The sequence below is a fragment of the Schistocerca cancellata genome, chromosome 6, assembly GCF_023864275.1.
Source record: "Schistocerca cancellata isolate TAMUIC-IGC-003103 chromosome 6, iqSchCanc2.1, whole genome shotgun sequence".
NCBI lineage: Eukaryota > Metazoa > Arthropoda > Insecta > Orthoptera > Acrididae > Schistocerca > Schistocerca cancellata.
In genome coordinates this window covers 292,868,924-292,885,878 of record NC_064631.1, presented here as the reverse complement: position 1 = coordinate 292,885,878, position 16,955 = coordinate 292,868,924, and the positions used below count along the sequence as shown (strand labels likewise).

Below are 16,955 nucleotides of genomic sequence, written 5' to 3'. Positions count from 1 at the left end.
GTTGTGCAGTAGATGCATTATTGTAAATATAGTAGTTGAAAGTCATTGATGGAATCTAAATAACGGGAGGAGTTAAGATGATAACTCACCACACATTTGATGAGTGATTCGTTGTGTTATGTTAGTTCTGTATAGCTTTCCTCACTTGTTTTTGTTGTGCTCATCAGCCCCAAGATGTGTTTGACGCTGCCATCCACATCAGTATATCTTGTGTAAGGTGTTTCGTATCTCCATAGCTACTGCACCGTATATCACTTCGAACCTGCGTACAGTATTTGAGCCTTGGCCTTGCTCTAAGATTATGCCACAATTAACTGTTGCTAGATGCGTGGGACTGTGTATCAACTTATCCCTTATCTCAGTGAAATTGACCCCGAAAATCTTCTCTGCCCTATGTGATTTGGTATTCTGAATTAGTTACTTGATCTACTTGTTGTTCAATTTTTGGTGTTCTTCTGTGGCACCAAATTTCAAAAGCTTATGTTCTTTTCTTGTTAGTACTGTTTCGCTACCATATCGAGCTACACTCCAGACAAATACTTTCATGGAAGACTTTTTAAACCCTCAAATTTACATTTAATGTCAACATTTCTTTCTTTCTCTGAAAACCATTCTTGCTATTGCCAGTTTACATTTAATATCCTAGCTACTTCTACCATCATCATTTATTTTGTTGCCCAAATAGCAAAACTCATTTCCTACTTTGTTTCATTTCGTAAGCTGTTTCCCCCAGTATAAATTATTTGAGTAGACTCCATTGCCCTTTTTCTTTTGTTGATGTTCATCATATAACTTTCTTTGTAAGAAGCTACCCACTCCATTCAATAGATCCTTCAAAGTTATCTGCCATCTCTGGCAGAATTGCAGTATCATCAGCAGAGACTTAAAAGTTTTTATTTCTTCTCCTTGAAATTTAATTATCTTTCCAAATTTTTCCTTGGTTCCCTTTATTGCTCACTCATTGTTCAGGTAGAATATAATAAAGTGGGAGAATGTAATCCTGTCTCATTGTCTCCTCAATTACTCCTTCCCTTTCCCATCATCAGATTCCTCTAGTCACAACCTGGTATTTGTACAGCTTGTGGGTAGTGTTTTTCTTCCTCTATTTTATCACAGACAGTGCCAGAAATTCCCAGTCAGCATTAGCAAAAGCATGAAATGCTATAAAAGTATAGTGTAAGATCAGTTGCGGAGACAGTATTGCGTCATGTGTTCTTACATTTCTGTGGAACCCAAACTGATCTTTCCCCATGTTGGCTTCTACCATTCATTATATCCCGCTGTAGTTAATTCATGTTAATATATACAAGCACGACAAATGATGCGTTTGTTATATGCACACCTTACAGTAAATGCCTTCATTAGTATTGGAATTCTTATGTTCTAACTTCATACTGTACTGATGATTGTGATTGAAGATAGCGTTCTTAATTTTTCATAATACAGCAACCCAGAGTGAGTGGGCCCAGTGTGGTGTAGAGGTAGTGGAGTGGCAGGTTATGGAAGTGGCAGTGGTGGCTGGGGGTAGCTAAGAAAACTCTACTGCAAGATAAAATATACTTTATTTCATCTTAGAGCGACACCTCAGAGTGCTGCAGTGCCCCCGGATACACCTCCTGTAGCTGCACGGTCCACTGGTGGCACTGATGATATGAGAAGTCACACCAGTGGAATGGCCATTTAACGTCTGTGTCCTGTTTTGCTGGCACTGTTTATCCCATTCAGCAGCATGTGCCCGAGTTGGCACTAGGTGGCCCTGAGTGAGCAGTGCCAATGACGCTTACATCCTCTGAATTCTCATAGACGTTCACTACCGGGTTTGGAGCCGCCCTGGTGCCGAAGGATAGTGGTAGTACCACCCTGGCTGTGACTTTGACGTGCAAGGCAGAAGTTCGGTGCTGCCTCGGAGCCTGGGGGATGGTTTGTCCATTGTGTGAGTCAAAATCCATGAGTGCGGACTTATGACAGTGAGCTGGTGGGGTGGAGCTGGCTGCCCAGTTTGGTGTCTGCTGCTGGCTGGTCTGTAGCATGGTGGAGACTTGGGTAGACCAGATGCCACAGAGTGTGCTGCCAGAATGTGCGTAACTGTGCTAGAATCAGAGGGTGTTTATAGTGGTTAATAGCACACTTGTAGTGCCGATACATTGCTTCCAGGCATGTTCGGAACAAGCACCCTGTGTCTCCTTGGTATGGAGCAGGACGGCTTCTAATGGCTCGGCTTTTCTGCTGTGTCATCATGATTGTGCAGCTTGGCCCAGCCACATTGAGATGTACAAACAGCCTCACTTATAAAATTATGTATCAGCACCTCTGTGCATGCCTGATTGCCTCACACACAACTGCAGTGGAACTGCTTTTAATTCAGTAACACCCAAAATTTAGTTATGGCATTTCATAACTCCACTCTTTGGGAAGATCCAGACCTCAGGTCTGAACTTGTGATGAGTGTGCAACAGAAGTTTCACATACAGCTTCATGACATACATTACTTACTGTTTTCCTCTTACATTAAGCAACAAAGCTCTGAAGGTGGGACACATTTCATCTACAGTGCCCAGCCCAATGCCTTGTCCATCCATCCTTGTGCTGTTACATAAAACCTCTGTTCTTGTTCGAGCTGTCTTTTAAATGTAACCCCCCTCCCCCCCCAAAAAAGGACACATTAAACAACTATTTACATAAATATCCCCTCATCATGCTCTTATGACATCTTGTCCTGTAAGCAACAATGCTTGTCTCATTGCTACTTGAGGTTCCTTGTTTTTTGAATTGCAGTTGATTAGATATGTAGCCTTTTGCATTCCTTATACCTTCCCATGTACAAATGGTTAACCAGTCCAGTAGTATCTGAGAGTACTGGAAGATCACATTGATGAGTGGCACTCTGCTTAAGATAGACAAAGTCTGTGCAAAACAGAGTCAAAAAACACAGTGCCTGTTGTTGTGATGCTTAAGATCTTGAATGTGTGCTGCTGCTGCTCTTGATAGTGCTTTACATACAAAAGCATTTGCTCCACCAAAACACATACTTCTTGCAAGTGTATTAGCTGGTTTAAGGATTGGATGAGGTTAAGATCCAACACTTCATACAGGTAGGTCAGATTTCTCACTGGAAGGATCACTAGTGGCTTCTCCACCCAGTACAACTGAGGGCTGCGTAGTGTTCAACTTGGTTTCCCCTGTAACAGAGCCTGACAGGTGAAAGGTCTTCCCTGTTATGTCACAGTCTGTCCTGTTAATAATTATTCCACTCCCTTACAGCTCCACACATTTAGCTCCCACAAGCTTACCATGCTTGTAGCAGTTCGATTCTACAGCTTTGCTTCTACAACTTTGCTACTGTTTATTCTGTAAACCCAGTGCAAACCAGCTTGCTGACAATAGGCTCTCAGCTCCAGGATGTCACATGGACAAACCCGACCTTCTGCTTTATGCAAGAACAATTGCACCTCCAAAGTTCTGGGGCCCGTATGCACCACTCAGGTCTGTATAACTTCTGTGTCTCTGTTCAAAGTATTTGCTGCCATCTTTACTGTGAGTGTTATCCCCATTGCTCACCTTCATAATACCCATGTGCAGTTAAATATCACAAGTTCCAAAATGGTTAACTGTGTAGCATGCCATTCCATAGAGGCCTTATTCCTCCTCACTGCCTCACTCTCCTTTTCGTACCATTTAATTCCCAGAAATCACTGACATCTGCAGTCCTCAGAACCGTAGTGAGTAACAGACCCTCTGTTTCTAACCAACTCCACTTACATCACGGTACCTTGCATGGCACTACTTCCACTATCTGTTTGTCGTTGCAATCCCTCATACAGCTGGTGCAACTTAATGTACTGACTCCTCATTTCCATTGGTATGTCTTTTCCTTCAATTCCCTCTGTAATTCCATAAATACAGCTTCTAAACATCTCGCCTCATATGAATTTCCCAAGTGTTTAGGCTGAGCTTCAGTGCCAGAAGATGGTGTGTGAGTGCTACTTACTCTTGCCTTGTAAAACGTAGTCATGTTTCCAATGGTAGTACCCGCAATGCCCCCCCCCCCCCTCCCTCCACTCCTGCTGAAGTAGTGCAAAACTGACAGTATAAGGACTCTTCTAATCTTTCCTTCAACTCATGGCAGTTGGGAACTGTTTGCTTACACACAAATGAATTTCGAAGTATAACACTACATATAATGTGAAAAAACTCTTTTTCTCCTATCTACACCTTCAACTGCTATGCTTATCCCTTGTGCTTCTAAACAACACGTACGTCGTAACAAAAATATAAAGTACTCCCTCCTATTTCCTTGGTCTTAATATATATGAAATCACTTCTACAGATTATTTTCTATAATAATTCCCTAACTCTAAAAAAGATGGCATCAGTATTATTAGAAATTCCAATACTGCCTGTATCAATCTTGACTCTTTCACTGCTAATATGTCTTACGTAACTTCTTCCACTGCCCCCGTCCGCCGCTCGTGGTCTCGCGGTAGCGCTCTCGCTTCCCGAGCACGGGGTCCCGGGTTCGATTCCCGGCGGGGTCAGGGATTTTCACCTGCCTCGAGATGACTGGGTGTTTGTGTTGTCCTCATCATTTCATCATCATCCAGGAAAGTGGCGAAATTGGACTGAGCAAAGGTTGAGAAATTGTACGGGCGCTGATAACCACGCAGTTGAGCGCCCCACAAACCAATCATCATCATCATCATCCACTGCCCCCCCCCCTCCCCTCCCCAGAGGCTCCACAGTTTGTTTGCGGATACATACGTGGCGAGCATGGGACCCCGAGATGGTGCAGGTCTCTTTCCTTTGCGAGCTGCATACCTTCCCGTTCCACATCCCTCCCTGGCCTCGATCCTTCCTCCCTTTACCTTCTCCCTCTCTTTGAGAGTATGTTTTGCGCCTACCTCTGGAGACAGACACTTGTGACTGTATGACATGGGTTCTCTTCTTTTATCTCTATAATGGAAAGTCTCTGTCATTACTTTGTCCTTCTCTTTTCCTTGATTGTTCTCGTTAGGTTATTCCCTGCTGCGGCATTTGAGAATTCTTCTCTTCCTTCCTTTTCTTTGTTCCTCGCTTTTTCTTTTCTTTCATCCCTGTGTGTGTCTGAAGGCCGACCCATGCGTAGCTGGTGATGGGGTAATGCATAATTCCCTGCCCTGGGTAGACAAGTAGGATATGTACATATCCCCTGGTAAAGGCCAGGCCCAGGTAGGGGTGATTACTTGAGCTGGTACCTTCTGAATATGCTGGTTGGTCTCTCCGTCCATTTCTCGGGACGTGTGACATGAGGTGTGGGTAATCACCAAAGGCAGGAGTGCCCTCAGAGGGCGGGCCCCCACTAGGAACGAGCGCACCATCGGAGACACCGGTAATCAAGGGGGATACTTTTGCAATGGCTTCTTCTACTTCTACAACTTCTTCCCAGAAAAGAAAGCTAGATGAGTCTCAGCCCCAGAAAATTGCTCCCTCAATGCCAAAGTTGATAGTTGTTTCTTGGTCTGACAAAGGTCACAACTTCTCAACAGTAAACCATTTCATTATAAATAAAGGTTTCAATGCAATTGCAGGTCGTGTAAATTCTTGTTTCTGGTTACAAAATGGCACCTTGTTGTTAGAAACAGACAGTGTCCTACAGACACAAAAATTGCTTCGAACTACACTGCTACACATCTTCCCTGTCCAGGTGGAAGCGCACCGTACATTAAACTCATTGTGTGGGGTGGTTTATACTCAATCACTCGACGGATTATCAAATGAGGGCATTGAAAATTACCTATCTGATCAGGGAGTAATGGCTGTACATAGAGTAATGAAAAGGTTTGAAAAGGAATTGGTACCGACCCTTACTCTCTTCTTGACATTTGACAGAGTTCAACTTCCATTGAACATTAAAGCGGGATATGAGATAATTCCAGTTCACCCATTATATCCCCAACCTCACGCGTTGCTTTCTGTGTCAGAGGTTTAATCTTACCAGCCTGTTGTGTTCCAATATGGCCAAATGCGTTACCCGTGACAGGAATGCCCATGAGGGTGATTGTCCACCCCCATCCCCTTGCTGCATGAACTGCATGGGCAACCACGTGGCTTCTTCTGGAGATTTTCGTATTTTTAAAGATGAACAAATTATTCAGGAAATCCGAGTGAAGGAAAACGTGTCTACCTTTGCTGCTCATAAGTTATTCGCCAGTAGAAATCCCACTGTGCTCTCAGTGGGTAAATATAGCATTATCCTCATCTTTCCTCGACCTACTAAGGAGGTGGCCACGCAGATTTGCGATCTCACCTTTAGTACCATGGTCATCGGATTGGCCAGCCCAAACATCGCCCTTTCCACCTCCCCACTATCACACGCTCGCTCTAAGGCTCAACCTTCATTGGCTCCTGCCAAATCACAGCCCCCCCCAAATCCGATGCCCGGACTTTCAAAAAAGGGCCTACTCATAAAGATTTTTTATGTACCCAGTTCTCGCAACCCTCCACTCCTCCTTCATCTGAACATCCTGCTTCCAAGAAGGCTCAGAAGAAACACAGTTCCTCTCCTCCTCCACCACAGCGTGTCTCTTCTACAGCGCCAACCAGCGGTAGCCGCCCTCGGCTGTCTTCCGTGTCGCCGAGATACACCGCTGGTGGCCGATCAACCAGCCGATCACTGGCTGCAGGAGCTGTCCCCAAACAACCTATGAATCAGGATCTTGTGCCTCTGGCTGAATACCATTCCACGCCAGCAGCTCTCGGCAGTTGCCGAGTTGACGGCAACTGTGGTGAGATTTTTCCGCTTTTTATCCACCTTACGTCAATTAACCATTGGAATATCTACTCCCCGGTCATCTGTCTTCAGAAAAGAAGGCTACATCCCCATGATTGCTTTGTCCTCCCTCATTTCGAATCAGTCCGGTTTGATCTCACCTCTGTTACTGGCATTCCGGCACAACGGGGAACTTAAGATTCTTCTCCATGATACTATCCCTTATCACCTGATCCACTTATATAGTTCTTTCCAAGCTGTCACCGTATGTCTTTCTCTTTCTAGATCACCCTCTCTCTCTTTGTACCATATACATTCCATCATCCACACCAATGGCAAGAGCCGATCTCCTTCATCTCTTTGGTCAGCTCCCACTCACCCCTATTTGCTGGTTTGGGACTTCAGTGCCTACCACCTGCTTTGAGGAACGCTGTGTCCTAGTCCCAGAGGCTCCCTCTTCATTGACCTCTTCCACCAAGCAAATCTTGTTAGCCTCAGCACTGGGGAACCTACATTTTTGTCTGTCTCCATGTCACCCTACTCTCATTTGGACCTTTCGGCTGGTACTGTTCAGCTAGCTTGGCCCTTTGTATGGTTTGCTCATGCTAATACACACTAGAGTGACCATTTTCCCTTGTGTCCTTCGATTACAGCCATGACTGCCATCTATTCGCTTGAGACTCGGGTAGTTTTCCCAAGCCAATTGGACACATTTCTCCTCTCTAGCAACAATTAATGTCAGTCAATTTCCTGGTATCGACAATCAGGTCACTCATGTTACGGAAGTTATTCTTACAGCTGTGGAATGTTCATTACCATGTACCTCCACTTTGCCCCGGCACCCTCAAGTTCCTTGGTGGAATGAGGCATGCCGTGACGCAATACACGAGCAGAGATGTGCTCTTCGCATTTTCTGCGATCGTCCTATGTTGGCCAACTGTTTCCGCTATAAGCAGTTACGTGCGCAATGCTGTCGCATCATATGCAATAGCAGCAAGGCAAGCTGGGACTTCTTTACCAGCTCCTTTAATGCCTTTAATCCCTCAACAGTTGTTAGGAGTCAAATCCGATGGCTATCTGGCATGTCCAGTTATTCCTGATACCTGGGCTAACTGTAATGCGGGATACCTTAGTCTCTGGGCTAACTGTCATGCAGGATACCTTAGCGGACCTAGTCGTAATCTCTAACTAATTGAGTTGACACTTGCTGAGATACGAACCTCTTCTAATTGCTGACCAACCTTTCTCCCAAAGAAACGGGTAGTGGAAGAGTGACCTCTTCTTTTCCCTCTCAAAATCTCGAAAGCTATTATGTCATTTCTTCTATGTGGGAACTCTGACATGCACTCTCCTCCTCTCACTCTTCTGCTCCAGCATGGAATGATATCCATGTCCAAATGTTGCTACATCTATCATACCCTAGTCTGTGATATCTCCTTCTCCTTTATAACTGACTTTGGGTCGGCAGTATCTTTCCCAGAAGATAGTGGGAAGCTATCATCATTCCCGTTCTGAAACGTGGAAAAGATAAACATCTTCCCTCCAGCTATTGCCCAATCTCTCTCTAGAGTATTGTTTGTGGAGCGTATGGTAAATTGCCGTTTAGCCTGGTGGCTGGAGTCCCGAAATCTTTTAACCACTGCCCAATATGGTTTCCAAAAGCATTGTTCCGCAGTTGACCACCTTGTTGCTCTCTCCAGTTATATCATGAACAACTTTCGCAGGAAGTGCCAAACGGTAGCACTATTTTTTGATCTGGAGAGGGCATACGATACCTGTTGCAGGACAGGCATCTTCCGCACACTGTTCTCTTGGGGCTTTTGAGATCGGCTACCCCTTTCCTTCCGCAAATTTATGACAGAGAATACATTTAAGGTGCGGGTGAACACTACTGTATACCGTACCTTCTCCCAAGAAAACGGAGTGCCCCAGGGCTCCATGCTAAGTATTATGTCGTTTGCCTTTGCCATAAATCCAGTTATGGATTTTCTCCTGCCCAATGTCTCGGGCTCCCTCTTTGTCAAAGATTTTGCAATCTACTACAGTTCTCAACGGACCAGCCATCTTGAACATCATCTTCAAGGATGTCTCAATTGCCTCCACTCCTTTAGCATTGAAACCGCCTCCCAATTTTCTCCCAGTAAGTCCGTCTGTGTAGATTTTGACAGAAAACTGTGCTGGTCTTCTGAAATTTAATGTCTTTCGGCTCGCTGTGTACGATCCCTCAACACCCTTTGTGTTCTGAGTGGTACTTCTTCGGGTGCCGACAGTGGTCCTCCTCCTATATTGCGCCTTAGTGTGGACTAAGGAAGCACATTTTATTCCTCTGCACGGCAGTCTATTCTTTGGCGTCTAGACCCTGTCCACCACTGCAGATTGAGTTTAGTGTCTGGAGCTTTTTACACCAGCCCCGTGGAGAGCCTTTACGCTGAGACTGCTGAACCTCTGCTGTCCAGTCGGCCAGCTGTCCTTCTGAGTTGTTATGCTAGTCATATGTCTTCCACGCCTGCTCATCCGACCCATGTCCTTTTTTTTCGACAACTCCTTGGATTTAGGGTAAGCAGGTCACCCTTCCTCTGTGCTACCACCGGGAGTCTGCTTCTGTCAACTGCTACATTTCCTTTCCTTCCAATTTCCTAAAACTTTCTTGACAAATGATGGTACGGCACCACCTTGGCTTTTCCCAGGGTCTGCCTTCTCCATGACCTTTGTCAGCTTCCCAAGGATAGTAACCCCCCCCATCCCCCATCCCCTATAGTTTATCATCGGGCATTTGATGCTCTATGCATGCACATGGGAGATGCCACATTTATTTACACCGATACCTCCAAGACCACCTTTGGTGTCTGGAGTGCCTATATTGTTGGCGACACCCCTACTACATTTTGGCTTCCTGACCAGCGTTCGGCTTTTACTGCGGAGTTTTACGCTGTTCTCTAGGCTGTACAATACATCTGTCACCATCAGTGGATACAGTAAATTGTATGCTCAGATTCACTCAGCTCTCTTCTCGGCCTCCAGTCTCTTCTCGGCCTCCAGTCTCTCTATCCTGTCCACCCTATGCTCCACTTGGGGGACATCTCTGTGGCTTTCTTCTGGATCCCAGTGCATGTTGGTATCCGCAGAAATGAGGCAGCTGATATAGCAGCAAAGGCTGCTGTCTCTCTTCCTCAGCCCACTGTTCGCATGGTTCCCAGAGCATTTTATGTCATCATGTTGCTCTTTTATGGCACATACGTTGGTCTGCAGTACCCGATAATAAATTATGGGACCTAAAACCTCTTCCCTGTGCTTGGACCTCTTCCTCCCGGCCTCGTCATCGGGAGGAGGTAATTCTAACTAGACTCCGGGTTTGGCACTGTCTTTTTAGCTGTTGACATCTTTCAAGTGGCAATCTTCCACTGCTTTCTCCTTACTGCTCTCAAATGTGGACAGTGAGACACCTTTTACTTGAGTGTCCCTATTTTAATCCACTACGTGCCGGTTTACAGCTGTTGCCTGATATATCTTCCCTTCTAGCAGATGACGCGTACTCAGCTGATCATGTCCTTGAGTTTATCAGTCTTAGTGAAATAACATCAGTCATTTGAAGCTCTTTTTGGGGAAAATAACGCCCCTCCAATAACAGTTTTCTAAGATTTCCTACCATTTTTAGATTCCCTCCTTAAGTTTCACTCCCATTGCTGCTGATTTAAATTTCGGTTTTTTACCCTTCATTAAGTTACAGAAGTTAAGTGCAGCAGTTTTGCAGCCTAAAACTGTAATTAATAATAATAATAATAATAATAATAATAATAATAAACCCCGTGGAGGCCGGGGAAAAGATTAGGCCTCTGGTATGTTCTGCCAGTCGTAAAAGGCGAGGAAAAGAACAAACCACTAATAGGGCTAACACCCTTATAGTGTGATTACTTGGTTCAGGACAGAACTAAAGAAGCCTCGGACAAGCGCCGTCATGGTCGGGGACGACGCTTGAACCCTATGCCCGCCCACAATGGTAACGACACTGCTAGCCAACTGGAAAATGATTTAAATCCAAATAGAGGTGTTTTGCAGGATATGCTTCCTGCAACCACCCTAGAAGGAAAACAAAACATTTATTACCAGATACCCGGAATTAAAATTTTTAACAGAACAATGACTAGCTGATCAGATCCGTGTAATAATAAAAAAATAACAGGATACCCCAGTCAGAATTAGAAAACATCAAACAACAAGTACAACAAATACTGGAACAAAATAATGTGCAATTAGAAGAAGAAGAAAATACAGTAATGGACTCAAACATCCCAGAGAAAACAAACAAAGAACAAAATGTGTCAATTAAACAAGCACAAATAGAACACGAAGTGACACACATGTTAGATATAGAAGAGAAATTTCAGCTGACATATATAGAATACAAAGACACAAATACAGACATTAGACCATTCTTGCATAGACCACCAAATAACCCACAAGTCGAAACAACAACAACAACTATCAACACAATCATACACAACAAAATAAATGAAAATACAACTATGGAAGAGTTACAATAATGGTTTATGTAGGAGCACTCACTACACTAAATATACACACTAGGCAGAGATCAGAACCAACCAACACACAGAAGAAACCCACAAAACCAGCATGGCAACACAGGCTACAGATCAGAATAGAAAAACTGAGAAAAGACATCGGACAGCTAACACAATTTATAAGAAATGAAATATCAGAAAAAAAACCGAAAAAGGTTAGGTAAAATCTCACAACAAGAAGCAATAGAGCAATTAGATGAAAAGAAGCAGAAATTACAAGTATTGGCCAAACGACTTAGAAGATACAAAAAAAAGTGAAAATAGAAGGAAACAAAACCAAACATTCAACACAAACCAAAAGAGATTTTACCAAACAGTAGATAACACAAACATTAAAATAGACAATCCACCAAGCATAACAGACATGGAACACTTCTGGAGCAACATATGGTCAAACCCGGTACAACATAACAGGCATGCACGGTGGATACAAGCAGAAACAGACTCATACAAGATGATGCCACAAATGCCTGAAGTGATAATTTTGCAACATGAAGTCACCCGAGGAATTAATTCTACGCACAATTGGAAAGCCCCTGGAAATGATAAAATAGAAAATTTCTGGCTAAAGTAGTTCACCTCAACACGTTCACACCTAACTAAATTATTTAACAGTTACATTGCAGAGCCATACACATTCCCTGATACACTTACACATCAGAATAACCTATCTGAAACCTAAAGATCAAGCAGACACAGCAAACCCAGCTAAATATCACCCCATAACATGCCTACCAACAATATACAAAATATTAACTTCAGTCATTACACAGAAATTAATGACACATACAACCCAGAACAAAATTATAAATGAAGAACAAAAAGGCTGCTCCAAAGAAGCACGAGGATGTAAAGAGCAACTGATAACAGATGCAGAGGTGACATATCAAGCTAAAACCAAACGAAGGTCACTACACTACGCATACATTGATTACCAAAAAGCTTTTGAAAGTGTACCCCACTCATGGTTACTACAAATATTGGAAATATACAAAGTAGATCCTAAATTGATACAGTTCCTAAACGTAGTAACGAAAAATTGGAAAACCACACTTAATATCCAAACAAATTCAAATAATATCACATCACAGCCGATACAGATTAAGCGTGGAATATACCAAGGAGACTCATTAAGTCCTTTCTGGTTCTGCCTTGCTCTGAACCCACTATCCAACATCCTAAATAATACAAGTTATGGATATAATATTACTGGAACATACCCACACAAATTCACACATTTGCTATACATGGATGATCTAAAACTACTGGCAGCAACCAATCAACAACTCAACCAATTACTAAAGATAACAGAAGTATACAACAATGATATAAATATGGCTTTTGGAACAGACAAATGTAAGAAAAATAGCATAGACAAGGGAAAACACACTAAACAAGAAGATTACATATTGAATAACCACAGTGACTCCATAGAAGCGATGGAAAAAACAGATGCCTATAAATATCTAGGATACAGACAAAAAATAGGAATAGATAATACAAATATTAAAGAAGAACTAAAAGAAAAATATAGACAAAGACTAACAAAAATACTGAAAACAGAATTGACAGCAAGAAACAAGACAAAAGCTATAAATACTTGTGCTATACCAATATTGACTTACTCATTTGGAGTAGTGAAATGGAGTAACACAAACCTAGAAGCACTCAATACACTTACACGATCACAATGCCACAAGTATAGAATACATCACATACATTCAGCAACAGAAAGATTCACATTAAGCAGAAAGGAAGGTGGAAGGGGATTTATAGATATAAAAAACCTACATTATGGACAGGTAGACAATTTAAGAAAATTCTTTCTAGAACGAGCAGAAACTAGCAAAATACACAAAGCAATCACTCATATAAATACATCGGCTACACCACTGCACTTTCATAACCACTTCTACAACCCTTTAGATCACATAACATCAACAGATACGAAGAAAGTAAATTGGAAAAAGAAAACACTGCATGGCAAGCACCCGTATCATCTAACACAGCTACACATCGATCAAGATGCATCCAACACATGGCTAAGAAAAGGCAATATATACAGTGAGACGGAAGGAGTCATGATTGCAATACAGGATCAAACAATAAACACCAGATATTACAGCAAGCATATTATTAAAGATCTCAATACCATAACAGATAAATGCAGACTTTGCAAACAACAAATAGAAACAGTAGATCACATCACAAACGGATGTACAATACTAGCAAATACAGAATACCTCAGAAGACATGACAATGTAGCAAAAATAATACATCAACAACTTGCCATAAAACATAAACTAATAAAACAACACGTTCCCACATACAAGAATGCACCACAAAATGTACTGGAGAATGATGAATACAAATTATACTGGAACAGAACCATTATAACAGATAAAACAACACCACATAACAAACCTGACATCATACTCACCAATAAAAAGAAGAAATTAACACAACTAATCGAAATATCCATACCCAATACAACAAATATACAGAAGAAAAAAGGAGAAAAAATTGAAAAATACAGCCAACTGGCTGAGGAAGTCAAAGATATGTGGCATCAGGATAAAGTTGACATTATACCGATTATACTATCAACTACAGGAGTCATACCACACAATATCCACCAGTACATTAACGCAATACAGCTACATCCAAACGTATATATACAACTACAGAAATTCGTAATTATTGATACATGTTCAATTACCCAAAAGTTCCTAAATGCAATATAACATATACCGTACAGTTAAAAGGAAGTCACGCTTGATGAAGGTCCGCGTCAGTTTCCATTTTTAACCAGACCTAAGGTCTGAGAAAAAAAGAAATAATAATAATAATAATAATAATAATAATAATAATAATAATAATAATAATAGTTCTTACCAATGCATAGCGACCTTTTTCTGTGCAGAAAGTTAAATTCACAGCTCACAATCTTCTAAAAACATCTTTTTATAAATATTGTATATGTTTTTCCATATCCTGTGCAAAAACAATATCATCGAAGGTCCCATGCACTGGCGAGGTTTCAGTCCCTTCAGCAGTCTGTCAAGCTAATGCTGAAGCATTGTCGGAACATTTTTAATCCAAACACATCTTACGATAATGAAAATGGCCCCAGGGAACAGATAGCACTGTGTTCGGACAGTCCTCTCCATTTCCAGTATATCCATAGTGTAAGATGCTCTAACTTCCTATGTAGTACAGTTTTATCGGCAGTTTACACACTGCCCTGATGCACACTGATTGACTTCCTACCCACTTCATCCAAGACTTAAAAGTTAGCTACCAACATTTCTTTGGTGATCTGTACTCCCATCAGTGCCAAAATTTTCTAAGTTCACGGGCACTACTTTCCTGTCCAATTCCTCCCATACACATACAAAGCTTCTCGTTACAAAGCAACATGATGTTTCTGATACATCATTTTCTGCCAGTGGTTCTGCCAAGTACAATGCATTAACAGGCCATTCCAGTCCCAAATTTACCCAGACCAACTTCCCAGTACCTTGCAGCACAATAAGATATGAATTAATCATTTGTGTTGTCGACAGCAGTTAAAGTGGTTCACCCATGAGATTGATGCACCTTGCTTCCGTATGTCAGTGGCGACTTTCTCCCTTTAGCTACAACGTTGTCCCTCTAAGTTCAGCTGTAAATTACTTAAGGTCAATTTTTCCTTGCTGCGTTATCAGAAAGTCTAATCCTAAGATCATGCAGTTCAGGGCACTACTTTAGCATTGCTTAAAATGTCGCATCCCCACCTGAAAATCTACCATTCCTGAACACAAAAGACTTGGCACCACTATATCCAGCTCATTGTAAATTATAGCATATAGGGTTTAATCACCTCTGATCCATGAGGTCTATACTTGCAAACAACATATGCTCCCCTGTCTCCAGTAATAACATGTGCCTTTTACGCTTCACTATTGCCATTGTACTATATTCCACCTATGCATCTGTATCAGTTGCATCAAAATTTATCGGGAACATCATGTGGCAGAACTGGGGTTTCCTTTTGCGTTTAACACCAACTTAATCGTCCTCTTTCCCTTAGAACTTTCTATAGTTATGGCGGTGGTGATCAAGCCCAACACAGCTACCACACTGAGATTGACATTATTGCCTCTGCACGTCCTGCCCTTGCATATCTGTAACACCTCACATTAGCAGAGGATACTCTCTCATCCCCCAATTCCTGTTAATGCAATAATTTCTTCGAACTCTGGCTTAACTGACCACAGAGTATACATCCTTTGGGGTACCCATTCTCACTCTTCTAGATATATCAGGCAGCAAGCCCTTCTAACATGCATCCAATGCTCTCTGCTCTGCTTCATTGAGTGTGACTATGTTAGCCTCGTCACTTTCCTCAAGTTCATATGTCTGCATAATTACTTTTTATGTTGTGTCCACAACATTTTCTACTGACACATTACACTTCTTTGACAGATTACCCACTGCTGGCAGAAAACAGTCACGCTGTTTTCTTCCTTCTTCCTTGTACCTTTGTAGCTAGCCTTTCTTCAATTCATCAAATGTCTGCATGCCTCTTGAGTCCCTCCATACATTTGACAAATGTCTCTGCTTCCCCTACTAACCGTAAGTTTGTCACCAGTAATAATTGAGCCCATGACTGTCCTCCAGTATTACCTGCTAACTGCAGGTCACCAAAAAATTCATTATGTCATTAATTAGCTTTCCAGAGAAAGGTGTGATCAAACTGGCTGTGGCTGGATCTAGTAAATGAGTAGGTTGCTCGGCTAATTCCAATTCTTCCTTCATAGCTACAAGGCTGGTATGCAAGTCAGTGTTATCTGCTTTCAGTTGCACCATTTCAATCCCCAAATTTGAACTGCTTCCTGATTAGTGACAATTTGTGTTTGAGACCCCGCCATTGTGTAGCCTTAATCACCAGTACACGCTAAGGAACACAAAATATATTCACAACAGGACGTATGACACAATACACACATACATCTGAAGTCCTATCATCCATCTCGGCTTTATGCGCTGACTAGCCATATACTTGTACCGACGATAATTACACAAATTACTGGTACTGACTATATACAAGATGCAGAATGCCCTGTCAAGTTACACTGACTGCGTCCCACAGGTTGTAAAATAATACTTGTTTGTATTACCACAGATTTGCGAAAGATCAGCCATTTCCTCTATATTGACAGCAATAGATAGATTCATACCGCGTAAGTTAATAAGAGATGGGTCTGATCCACCATGGTACACAAAACACGTCAGAACACTGTTGCAGAAGCAATGAAAAAAGAATGCCAAATTCAGAAGAACGCAAAATCCCCAAGACTGGTTAAGTTTCACGGGAGCTCGAAATTTAGTGTGGACGTCAATGCAAGATGCTTTTAATAGTTTCCACAATGAAACATTGACTCAAAATATGCTAGAAAACCCAAAGAGATTCTGGTCATATGTGAAGTACACCAGTGGCAAAAAAAAAAAAAGGTCAATACCGTCACTGCGCGATAGTGTTGGAAATGTTACAGATGATGGTGCCACTAAAGCGGAGTTACTAAATACAGTTATACAGTTTTCCGTAATTCCTTCACAAAAGAAGACGAAGTAATTATTCCAGAATT

The 16,955-nt window shown here is 42.1% G+C and overlaps 1 protein-coding gene across 5 annotated transcripts in view; it reads left to right on the top strand.

Moving 5' to 3' along the window:
* Positions 1-16,955, top strand: part of LOC126088553 (uncharacterized) — a 525,775-nt gene that overhangs the window by 341,642 nt on the left and 167,178 nt on the right. The gene's annotated exons all lie outside the window — the stretch shown is intronic.